Below are 13,231 nucleotides of genomic sequence, written 5' to 3'. Positions count from 1 at the left end.
GCTACATACCTCACCCACTTGACCACCTTAAACCAGAGGAGAGCCTTTTCGCTGGTGCGGTTTAATGCCTTGCCTTCTGCCATTTTGGATGGCAAATTTAAGGGGATACCACTAAGGAACTGGTTATGTCCATGTGGTTTGGGTGACATTGAGTCTGTCTTACATGTTCTTTTACACTGTGCCTATTATAGGGGCATTCGTACTATCTGGATCGAACCATTTTTTAAAAAAATAGGCCTGGTCAATCAAAAGAGTATTACATCTCCTATCTTTTGACAGATCATCATGCAGTTGTTACAGCGGGAGCAGCAAGCAGCAGCCTGTAAACTGAGACGGGGACAACTTAATTGTAACTGAGATTTTTGCATAATCTGATGTGGTGTTATTAAGTTTTACTGTTTTGATTTTGTTTTGTGTTATGCTGATTTATATTTTGGTGTGTATGTTGACTGGTCATTGACTGTAACAAGCCAGCCGATCGCAGCCTCTCTAGGCTGCACGGCTTGTTTGCCCTCAGCCCCACCCCCTGGAGCACGTGGCACCGGGAGCTAGCTCCCATTGGCCCAGCTCCGTCTCGGAGGCGGGGCTAGCAGCAGTGAGCCGGCAGCAGGCCTGTGCCGGCTCAGTCCTTCCCTGACCGAGCACCCTCCCTCCCTCCCTCTGGCATAGGTTGGGCTTCGCTGGTCGCCGTTTGGGGCCGGGCAGGAATTTTTTGGGTATACGCTTGATTGGCCTTAGCGTGCACCTTTTTTCGCCTGCCTCAGCCTATACCAGTTAGTAGCAAGGTTGCTTAGCGGGATTGATTAGTTAGCCAGGGAATAGCTTGTGGTCACTTTTACTGCGGGGTTGGCGGGCACAGTGCGGAGGTGAGCGGCTAATGTGGTGCGGCACCTTAGGTAAGCTTTAGCTGTAAGGTGGAGGGGCAGATCCCTTGAGGCTTTACAGATCAGGGATGCTGCCTTGCTCCCACCTCCCTGCAACCGACACCCTTCAGTATGGCTTTACAGCGTCGGACAGGTGACGTCAATTGCAGGGTCCTGACCTTAGGTCGGCGACGAAGGGCGCCCCCTTCTGGAAGGTGGGCCGCCTGGAGCCGAGGTGTCTGCGCCATGAGATTCTAGGGCGGGGGTGGCCACATGGTGGCCCCCCCCATCCGAGTCCGCACTGTCGCTGCTCTGAATGCCAACCCCAGCTGCCGTGCCTGTGCAGGCACTGTCTTAAAACCTTGTACCCCTAATAAAGTGACCAGTTCCTCCATAATACTTCTGTGTCCGTGTCTCCTTGGGTCTGGGTGCAAACTTTATTTACACACTTTACCTTTATATCAGGCAGCAGCAATATAGGAAGGTGCTGGAGGCGGATGCTCACTTCAGTGACAACGGGCAAAAAGCATCATCTCATACTGCACGGGAGATGGCAATGGTAAACCCCTCCTGTATCCTACCAAGAAAACCACATGGCTCTGTGGTCGCCAGGAGCTGACACAGACTCAACGAAACAATCTTTCCTTTCCTTTTCCTGATATGATACCTGGATGAGTTTGGAGGATGAACACAATTGCTTCATCCATTGTCCTTGGGCCTAGTTTCCTACCATTTTGCACCACATATTACCACCCTTTGCACTTTATACAGTAGGTATCAAAGATGAATGCATTCAGGATACAGTTCTCTTGCGCAATTTAGAACTATAGCAAACGTTTCAAGATAGGGAATTGAATGAAGAAGAAAATTCATTTTGGAAATGGAGAAATATTATTGTTGTTAAATAAAATGTGATGATTCTTTGTAGTAGTTTTCTCGTATTGTAAAGGTCCTTGTTGAGTAACTAAAATTAAGAGCACATGCCTTTTATTATGTGGATGTCTGGATTGAAGACTTCCCAAACTGTGGTGCCTGAGTGTCTGAATATTCACCAAACATTCTATTATAACTTGTATAAAAGTTATGGATGGGGTGGAAAATTCTTTCATGATGCCCCCTCTACATGCAAATTTCTAACAAGTACATAAAGCAAACTATTTGGTTCAGGTCAGTTTAGCCCTATTGACATCAATGGGACTAAACTGATTTAAATTCAATAACTTCAGTTTAAGTGGATTGGACTGCACAGAATCATTTATTAGGGTTTCAGGCTTGTTGCATTTCAGGCTTATTCTTATAACGTTGATGGTGGGGAAGGGGAGGGGAGACAGACAACTGTCCTTTACAGGGGTGCAGATCTCCCCTAAGCATTTAAAGAGTTCTCCTCCTGCAAAAGCCTGGGCTATTGCAGATTTATTGACCCTCTTTGGAGCCAGAATGGTGGAACAGTTTGAAAAAGCCCACAACAGCCCCCTAACAGTTAAGCTGCATTTCCAAAACAGTGGAATGGGCTATCTACTATCATTAAACAGCCCCACAACAGCACCCAAATGTCAAGCTGCATCCCCCCTGAAGTGGAATTTACTGCAGACAGTGGGAAAGAATGCTGAAGCACCAAAATATTTCCAGTTTTTTGCACTTTTATGAACCCCTTCAGTACCAAAAATGGACTGGAAATGCACAACAGCCTGAAACAGCCAAGAACGGTACCCAAACTACTCAACTGCATCTCCAAAACAGTGGAATGGGCTGCAGACATGGGTAAAGAATGTTGCAGCACCAAAATATTTCCCATCTTGAACTTTTATGAACCTCTTCAGTGCCAAAAATGGACCAGAAATGGACCAGGCACAATGGCCTGAAGAAGCCACTGTCAGTCTATGAAGACAATACTGAGCTAGAAAGACCAATGATCTGATTCAGTATATGGCAGCTTCCTATGTTCCTATGCCTTGAACAGCACCCAAACTTTCAAACTGCATCCCAAAAGCATTGGAATGGGCTGCAAGCCAGAACTAATTTCACAGCCATTTCCAAACATGCATCTCAAGGGTCATCATCTACTATCAAATTCCTGTCCTGGGCAGTAGGAGAGTATTACAGCTCTTGGTCCTTGTGCTTAATGGGAGAACTGTGCAAGAAACCAAAGGGCACAATGGTCCTTTGCCAAGGTGTCTGTCAGGGCTGGTATCATCTATCCTGTCTCGGGAGATCTGAAGTTCCTTGCGGAATATACAAATGTCCAAAGTGTTGTGACTGACATAAGTGACAAAGGTGGGGGGATCTTTGAAGAAGGCTACACTCTTTTCCTTTAGACAGCCTCCATTGTGATGGAACTTAGTGATAATGCTAACATATGAGAATTAGAAATGCTTTGTTTTTAATAATGCTAAGAGAAAAGAATTTTTACAGCACAGAAAGGTAGCTGCTGACATAACTGTTATAGTTATATCCCTTGGTTTATGCTTTCAAAAGAATGTGGCTTCAGATACTAATATGTTATATCTTTGGAAAAATGAAAGATCTTTGAAATTTATCAGAGCATGTATTTCTTATTTGTAAATAGGTCCATATCTTATAAAATTATATGGCACTTAACATAGTCATAGAATCAAGAAATGGGTTGAAAGACAGTTGGGTGTTATTCTGGTCTGTTTCAGGCTCTTGTGCCCTTCTGGTCCACTTTTAGCACTGAAGGGGTTCATAAAAGTGCAAGACTGGAAATATTTCAGTACTACAGTATTATATCCTAGGGTCTGCAATCCATTCCTCTGTTTTGAGGATGCAGCTAGACAGTTTGGGGGCTGTTCCAGGCCATTGTGCTGTTTTGGTCTATTTTTGGCACTGAAGGGGTTCATAAAAGTGCAAGATTGGAAATATTTTGGCATGGCAATATTCTTCTCCATTGTGTGCAGCCTAATACACTGTTTTTGGGATGCGGTTTGACAGTTTGGGGGCTGTTCTGGGCTGTTCAGGCAATTCTACCATTCCAGTCCATTTTTGGCACTGAAGGCAGGGGTGTAGCAAGGTTGGAGTGGGCCTAGGGACAAAAAAGTGAAGATGGACCACCTTGCTCCCCATCTACTTTGTTCCCCCCATCCCATATATTTTGTGCAGAAAAACTGTAAGGACATGGTAAAAAACAAGATTCTTAGTATTCCCATTCTTTCCTTTCTATGCATATAATACCACACACTCTTCATATATGCATTTACTTCCAAACACATACTTGTGCATACATATTCCCCTAGCTCAGAAACATGTTTAACATATGCCTACTACTGTGTTCTGATATATAAAAATTAAATTAAAAATAAATATATACATGCATACAATCCCTAGCCTTCTATCCCTATTTGCTCTCTCTCTCTCTCTCTCTCTCTCTCTCTCTCACACACACACACACACACACACACACACACACACACACTCCAGATTAAGGCTAGAAGCAGTCTTCAAGCCCAAGAACCAGCACTTAATAAACCAAAAGGCAGGGGAAAACAGAAAAAGATCTATGTTAGAGCATTTTTATTCCCTCTTATTATTTTTAAAGCTTTTAATACTTTTTGTAGTGACTAATTTCCTCACAGGAAGGTATAATATTGGGGTGTGGCGGGTTTATTACAAGTTTGTATTAGAATAGATTTGTCTTACATTTGGCACCTTGTGCTGCTTTGAAATTATTTTGTTAAAGTTTAAAAATATCTCTCTCTCTCTGCTATGCATACAATTGTTTGGTTGAAAAACAGTTGAATATATATTTAATACCCCCCTCCCAACAGACCAGTCAATAATCTCCATCCCACTCGCTCTCTTACTTTCTGTTTTCCTTTCCACGGTCATTGCAACTTACTTTGTAACTTACAAAGTATTTTTCAATGTATTTAAAAGCCTCAGATGGAATCACTCTGTAGTAATTGAATAAAACTGTTTTTCTGTTCTTTTCTTTTTACAAGCCTCTCAGAGTTGGTTTTTAACCACAGTGGTGGGCCACTATATGAAACAGGATGCTGGACTAAATTTCCCACTTAACTCATTGACACCTACTTTTGATCAAATATGCTTATCATTCCTCAGCACAACCGAAGGACAAAATATGGAATGGATGTTGTTTTTCCATGAGGCAAGATAAGTACTACACACACACACACACACACACACACACACACACACACAAATATAATTTTTCCCTTTTCCTTTTATTGCAATAAGGTTACAGTATATATACATAATTAAGGATAATAATACAAGTAATTATAACTAAAAAATAAGGATGGGGGAGGAGGAAAACCCCTTAGCACAACTTAATGTAATAGGATGCAACCAATGAGGAGAGGAAAAGAGATTTAAACAAAACAAAAACAACCTTCCTCAAGGTTTCAGATCACAGCAAAGCTCAGTCTAATTCAATCCGCTGCTCAGATACCCTGCCATCCCATAACCAATACTTTGCTGCATGCAGAAGCCTTGAGCCATATTGCATTCCTGCCCCCACAACAAATGAGTATAATTCTAGGTTTTTTAAAATATCTCTGTGTTGCTATCCTAAGTCAGACAAACTTAAGGGGAGACAATGGGTTAAATTGCAGAAATTCAATGTGCTCTATAACTCTGTATTTGACCTTTGTTTCACAAAGACCCCAACCTACCATCCTTCCAAGGGGCAAAAACATGTGGTGCTATCTATGGTGAACCTTTGTCCCACCGCTGTCCTCTGTCCTAAAGCATGTTATGGCCAAGTGTGGTATCAGTTTGTGGTTTAAAATATTGTATTGTTTTATTATGAGTGTTTGTCTGTAAAAATGTTTTAAAAGAGTATAGTAGAATACACTGTCACAGCCAACACGGTGAGAGAAATGAAGTACAGTGGAAAGTGTTCTGAATATTTAATTCAATTTGACCTTATTTTATTGCTTGGAACTGTTGCGTATTGTATAGTTGGTTTTCTAGAAAGTTTGTCATTAAAATAAAAATGAAGTCACCACACTTTCGCAGCGAGCAGGGTTCGAACCTGCGCGGGGAGACCCCATTGGATTTCAAGTCCAACGCCTTAACCACTCGGCCATCGCTGCTGCACAGACTCATCAAGCAAACAGTGGTATTTAACAGAACAGGAAGCATTATCTGCTACTACCTTCACCTGCCAATCATAGTAAAAGTGCCCAGTTAGAAAACAATTACGGTCTACTCCTCCAATCCAAACCGTGCAAAGGCGGGCTCGGCATAGAAACCCCGCAAAGGAGCGTCTCACAGAGGCGTTACGTCGACTACGGCATGAAAGCTGCCTTTTCTGCCTCTGCTCCCTTGAGTGACGCTTCCCAGTAGCTGTTGTCGCCTCCGTTTAACCGTGCACGCTTCTAACCGGACATAAACGCTCTTTTCGAAACAACCCTTCTTTTCTCAATAAGGGAGGGAGGGACGCCCCCAAAAGAGAAGGGGTGGTTCTGCTCGGGGCTTACGCTGACTAGGAGGCTCGCCGCCGGCGCGTCCATTAAGGCGAACTAGGCAGTTGCCTAGGGCGCCAAAATGGAGGGGGCGCCGCGCTGGCCAGCCTGCCGCCCCCCCACCCCGAGCGGTCAGCCTGCAGGCCCCTGCCTGGCGGGGGAGAGCGAGGGGCTAAGAAGGCAGGACAAGGCAGCAGCCCTTTGTCTGGTGGCGGGGCGAAGCAGGGGACCCAACCCGGGGTTGCCGCCACCCCCCTCCCAGGGCTCCCCCCGCCGCGCGCGGGTGGGGCCAGGCAGGCGGCAGCAGCAGCAGCAGCAGCAGCAGGCCCCGACCAGCCCCCGAGGCGGCAGCAGCAGCAAGCAGGCGCCGCCGCCTCCTCCGGGGGGCGGGGTGGGACTCAGCTCGCTCTCTCTGGCCGCGCCGCGCCTGCTGGACAGAGCAGTCCAGGCCTTGCGAGGACCGCCTTCGCCTCCCGCTCCAGAGGGAGCCCCCCGCGCGGAGGCTCCCACCAAAGGCCAGCCAGCGGGGGCAGCGGCCTGCTGCTGCTGCTGGGCACCCCGCAACCCCGGCCAGCCAGCCAGCCGCGCCTCTGGCGTGGCGGGGCTCCCCAGCCCGCCCCCGCGCCCCGCTTTGCCCAGCCTGCCAGTTGCGGCTGCAGGAGGAGGAGGAGGAGGGCGACCACCCTCACCCCGGAGCCCCGACCGGCCACTGGGCGTCCCGGAGCTGCCGTCAGCAGCAGGCCGGCTCTGCTGAGTGACTCTCAGCACGGGAAGCCCGCCGTGGCTGAGTCGAGGGCCTCGGTGGTGGCGCCCGCCCAGCAGCAGCCCGGCAGTTGCCCGCTGAGGAGCTCGCGGGGCGCACGGCGACGCTGCCGGCACAAGCGGCAGGAGGGCGGAAAGCAGCGCCTGCTTGGTCGGCCACGGAGGAGAGGTCTGCAAGGAGGAGGCTGAGGCCGCTGCTGCCACCGCCTGCAAGCAGGCTGCCCCCCCGCCCCCCCGCCCCGCACACTCAGCGGGCTGCCGCTGCTCCCTCTCTGGTGGGGGGGGGGTAGTGTTAGGGTTGTGGGTGGTACAGAGACATCAGGCAAGAGGGCTGCAGAAACCAGCAGCCACAGCCCCGAGAGAGCCTGGCAGTGCCTGGTGACCGGCAGTAGCCAAAGGGCCACCAGCTGCATGGCAAGACACCACCACCTCCCCCCAGCCCCCCTGGACCCAGCCAGCTGGCTCACTGCGGGGAGAGACTGCCCAGAAGGGTCCCCCCCCATCCCTACTGCCTCTCATCCCATTGGCTCCCCTGGCTGCCTAGCTCCTGCAAGTCTGCTCCATGGGCCCCACATTAGGGAGGTGCATGGAACTGGCCTGGGGTAACTTTAAGGGCAGGGGAGGGTGCACTTCTCTCCCCTCCCCGCGCTCGATTTCCTAAAGTCCGTTGGGCTGGCATCGTGCCGCCCTGTTGCCCCCTTTACCAGATGGAACTGGAGATACTCAACATATCTGTGCGCGTTGGGTGCGTGTGCAACGCACACAGGCGTGTCGAGTACTTCCAGTTACATCCGGTAAAGGGGGCAACGCTGCTGCCCCGATGAGCGCTGGCGGGGGGGGGATTTCAAATTCTGTGCTTTTCATTCTTCCTATAATACATCTGTGTTTGAAATATGATTGGCTGGGGGGGGGGGGGCGCCAGAAGGTGATCTCGCCTAGGGCGCAAAAAACCCTAGCACCGGCCCTGCATGTATTCTGTTGTGACCTTCATGTAGGTCTGCAAGGTTCGAGCACTGGTTTGGCGCCAAACAGGTTCAGCACCGTGGGGAGGAGAGCGGTAAGCCGCGGGAGCTTTAACAAAGAGGAGAGCAGAGATTCTACGCCGCCCCATGCAGCTTCTTGCTGGGTTGGTGCTTGTTCCAAGTATTTTATTTTTTTGAACACATTTTATATCCCGCTCTTCCTCCAAGGAGCCTAGAGTGGTGTACTACATACATAAGTTTCTCCTCACAACAACCCTGTGATGTAGGTTAGGCTGAGAGAGTAGTGACCGGCCCTGAGTCACCCAGCAAGTATCATGGCTGAATGGGAATTTGAACCCGGGTCTCCCCAGTCCTAGTCCAGCACTCTAACCACTACACCATGCTGGCTCTACAAGTATCCATGTGTGGTGCCAGCATGCATATGGCATCTGTACATGTGTGGGCAGGAAGCTGAATGGGGTGCCAGAGGGTAGGTAAGAGCCTGCTCTCCTCTTTCTTAAAGCTCCCACTTCCCCACCCCCCATGGCACCAAACTGGTTTGGACCTCATCCAAACAGGTTCGGCATTGAACCAGTGCTCAAACCTCAATTAGTGCATACCCTTATTAAAACCCTCAAGCCAAACACAATCCAACTACTGGCTCCAAGGGATAGGAGCTAAGAAAGTTGCTTTGAATTAATTATTTATTTATTTATTTATTTATTTATTTATTTATTTATTTATTTATTCACACAGTCAGACAGGTGTTATTGACTGGTTTGTTTTATCCAGACATTGAGTCCTTCCCCAAGGACCTGGGATGGCTGAATTTTATTATCAATGTTGTTGCTGTTATTATTATAGATATCGTCGCAGAATATAGGCTGTTCCCAGTAAAGTTGCTTTTTGTAATTGGCTGATGGTGATTCCTGTGGCCCCTATGGTGTTGAGGTGCTCTTCAAGGTCTTTTGGAATGGCACCTAGGACACCAGTTACCACTGGGATTATTTTGGTCTTTTTCTGCCACAGCCTTTCAATTTCAATGTGTAGATCTTTGTATCTGGTGATTTTTTTCTATTTCTTTTTCTTCTATTCTGCTATCCCCTGGTATTGCTATGTCGATTATTTTCACTTGTTTTTCTTTCTTCTCGACTACAGTTATATCTGGTGTATTGTGTGGCAGTTGTTTGTCTGTTGTTGTTGTTGTTATTATTATTATCATTGTTTTATTTATTTCTATACCGCCCGTCCAAAAATGGCTCAGGGAGGTTTACACAGAGAAATAATAAATAAATAAGATGGATCCCTCTCCCCAAAGGGCTCACAATCAAAAATATGAGGGGCCAACGTCTTCTGAGATCAGTGCAGTATTTTCCATGCCTGAAAAAGGAACCCATATTAAATTTAGTTTATTTGAAGAATAGGGATTATGTTGTTTAATATCAAAAAGAAGTATTCTTCCTAAAAAGTCCTATGTTTCAGACAAGTATTTTTAAATTCAGAAGGTTTTGTTTTGCAGAAAGATGTGCATGTCTGACATTATTACATTATTGTCTTGAAGCAAGGCCAATTTTATTTACTGCACTGGAAGTCTTTTATTATGGAAAAACAAATGTAGGGTATTTACACAGATTCCCTGTTACTGATGTCAGAACAAATATTCCACTTCGAACATTTTGGCGAGGAGAAAAATGTTTTTCTTCTCTTTCTACTTGCGTTTTATTCTATGATAAATGTCAGTTTTCTAAATAGGAACATAAATGCAAGCATTTTGGTTCCATACCAATAGTCCATTCAATCCAGATATCTGTCTCTGAACATTCAGAGGGAAATATGTTAGAACTGGGTGCTGTAGCACCTATGAAAATGAGGGGTTTATTATTACATTGTAGTCAATAGTCTACTTCATCAGCATATGTAATTGGCTGAGAAACTGATAGGTGCATGAGGAGAGCTGGTTTTATGGTAGCAGGCATAAATTGTCCCCTTTGCTAAGCAGAGTCCACCCTGATTTGCATTTGCATGGAAAACGACATGTGTGAGCACTGTAAGATATTCCGCTTAGGGGATGGGGCTGCTTTGAGACGAGCACCTGCATGCAGAAGATTCCATTTCTTCCCTGGCATCTCCCAGATAGGGCTGAGAGAGACTAATGCCAGTGCCTGGCAATGGAACTAGATGGACCAATGATCTGACTCAGTATAAAGCAGCTTCCTATGCTCCTGTGAACATGGGCTAAAATACACATCCTTTATAAAATAATGATCCCCTATCCCGCATCAGCTTGGGTGCAGCATATCCCGGCGCACTGCACAGGAACATCTCCACTGCAGATCTAGTTTTGCTTCTCCCCAAATGGCAGCAGGTTAGGTACAACAAAGTAATCACATACCATAGTATGGTATGTTATGAACAATCCACACTGTGTCTTTATTGTAAAAAAACCAACAGCCCAATATTTTGCATCCAGATCTTTTAAGCAATGTGTGCCTGAGTCTGAGTCCAGACATATGATTCAGATCAAGAGAAAATTATGCTACAGACTGGTACAGAGATATTTTAATTTAGCAACTGTAGTGTTTTCTGAAGTACAGAAAAATCCTCCACAGACAGCATTTGGAACAAATTGTGGTGAAATTCATTTGTCTGGAATGAAGGTATGGGGTGAAGCAGCTAACTAGACAAATACATTTAGAATAATAGATGATTGCATAGTGTAAGAAGAAGGCACAGTTTTATCTGTATATTGCAGCAACTGTGTTTTATCATGTCTATCCAGTGTTCATGCTCATTTTTGATGTGGTAAAGTCACTATGAAGTGATTTTGCCATTTCTCCTCCTGCCCTGTTAATGTTGGGACCTTTTCTTCTGAATGCTTTTCCACAAGGTGAGATTGCATTTATTTACCCTTTGTTGAAGAAGGTTATTCATTTATTGGCATATCGGATGCGATAGATTCAATATTTCACCTTGTGACCAGGAAGAATTATCATGCAAATGTGAGAAGGGAGCAAAAGTCCTCTAATAGTGTATCAATTTAGCATGAGATTTGGAATGAACAGAAAGCCAATTCCATCATTGCACTGGCCACCCATTTTCCAGATGTTTGTATCTGCTTCCGTAGATCTGGGGACATGTCCATCACATGAAATCAACCTTCCATTACTCAGGGAACCCTTGAACATAATCAAGGCACTTGCATGATTTTGCAAGTGCCCTTGAATTTGCAAAAAAAAAAAGGGTTATTGCATGAACCCTTGAACATAATCAAGGCACTTCTGTAATGCGCTCTACGTGGGGCTTCCTTTGTACGTAGTCTGGAAACTTCAGTTGGTCCAGAATGCGGCAGCCAGGTTGGTCTCTGGGTCATCTCGGAGAGACCACATTACTCCTTTGTTGATGGAGTTACACTGGCTGCCAGTAGGTTTCCGGGCAAAATACAAAGTGCTAGTCATAACTTATAAAGCCCTAAATGGCTTAGGCCCCGGGTATCTAAGAGAGCGTCTTCTTTGCTATGAGCCCCACCGGCCGCTGAGGTCACTTGAGGAGGTCCGTCTCCAGTTGCCACCAACTCGTTTGGTGGCTACACAGAGACGGGCCTTTTCGGCTTCTGCCCCGAGATTGTGGAATGCGCTCCCTGCCGAGATACGATCCTCCCCATCTCTGGCAATTTTCAGAAAACACCTGAAAACACATCTCTTCAGCCAGGCTTTCTCAGCTTTTAAAAAATTTGTTTTTAAATTGTTTTGATTGTTTAATTGTAGTTTTATGATGTTTTTAATTGTTAATCATTGTTATGTTTTATGATTTTTATTTTAATTATTAACTGATTTTAAGGTGTTTTAATGTAAACCACCCTGAGCCTTTTGGAAGGGCGGTATAAAAGTTTTAATAATAAAAAAATAATAAATAAAATGTTCATTTCATATTAGTTCCTTTTGGAATGAACATCTAAGTGCCTTTTGTTGAAAATTCCTTCCTTGTGTGTTCAAACATCCTTTAAATGAAAACACTTAAGCATCCATTTCTCATGAGTCAAAGTGTGTGTGTAATTTTGGGGAGAGGAAAATGTTTCTGGTTTCTGGGCACCGGCAAGTATGTTTTAGAACTGAGGAAGGAACAAGTTGTTCAGGGTTATAGGTGAAATTGGTGTGCATAAGATGCATCAGTGCATAAGATGTCAAAAAGAAAACAATTGTGGATAATCAAGGGGGGGAAAGTGTCCTTTTAATAGTGAACCAGCTCAGCCTGCAAAGCTTCTTCATGATTGCTTCACTGGCAGGTTAAGATTGTTTCATTTACCAAGATTTTAAAGCTGGAATTGCTTGTTAACTTCCACTGTCATTTTTAGACTTTCATTTTTGCATTAGTTTTAGGTTATGTGCTTTTTAGTGATGATCTTTACTGATATTTTAAAGTGTGCACATTGTTTTTAGTTGGACAGTTTATCGGGAAAGCAGTCTATGATATAAATAAATAAATAAAACCCCACCGTGTCAGTTCCCAACTATGGACACCATACCCAAATATCAGTCATGTCTCACTCCTGTTAAAATAGATGGTATATTTAATTCAGATATTTCAATGGGACTTGAGTGAGCCTAAGTTTAACTGGATTGCATCCCACGATAACTGGATTGCATCCCATAAGCAGGGACCAGAAATGACATGACTTCTGGCCCTGTGGTGTGTTCCAGTTTTCCATCCAGCTGAGACAACCTCTCATTCCCAGCTAGGCAATAGCAGTCTTTGTAACATACTGTTTAGGTTTCAGTACAAAATGTTTGTGTTCAGGGAAAATGGGAACTCCTATCCAATCACATTATGAACAGCCATTGTGCTGTCGAGTCAGTGTCAACTCCTGGTGACCACAAAACCATGCAGTTTTCTTGGTAGAATACAGGAGCGGTTTACTATTGCCTTTTCCTGCGCAGTATGAGATGATGCCTTTCAGCACCTTCCTATCTCACTGCTGCCCAATATAGATGAACAGCCATACTAAGGCTGAAATCAACACTATATTGTGTTATAACAATATTGTTAATAGATTTTTAAGTTGGTAACAATGTATTCAGATAGGTTAGAGAAAGTCCTTATATCTAACAGAGTGTTTGGTTTTTTAAAATGGTTTCTCCTTTTGGCAGCTTTAAACTGCTCTGAACTATGCAATCAGTACCTAGGACTACTCTGTTGTTCTGCA

The 13,231-nt window shown here is 45.2% G+C and overlaps 1 non-coding gene across 1 annotated transcript; it reads right to left on the bottom strand.

The window, feature by feature from the left end:
• Window positions 1-5,853: 5,853 nt before the first annotated feature.
• Window positions 5,854-5,935, bottom strand: TRNAS-UGA (transfer RNA serine (anticodon UGA)). Its single transcript has one exon. It is a non-coding gene; the product is annotated as a tRNA-Ser (tRNA).
• Between the last annotated feature and the right edge of the window lie 7,296 nt (window positions 5,936-13,231).

The sequence above is a fragment of the Hemicordylus capensis genome, chromosome 3 (assembly GCF_027244095.1).
Source record: "Hemicordylus capensis ecotype Gifberg chromosome 3, rHemCap1.1.pri, whole genome shotgun sequence".
Classification (NCBI taxonomy): Eukaryota; Metazoa; Chordata; class Lepidosauria; order Squamata; family Cordylidae; genus Hemicordylus; species Hemicordylus capensis.
Note: the sequence above shows the minus strand (reverse complement) of the source record. Positions and strands in the feature narration are given on the sequence as shown.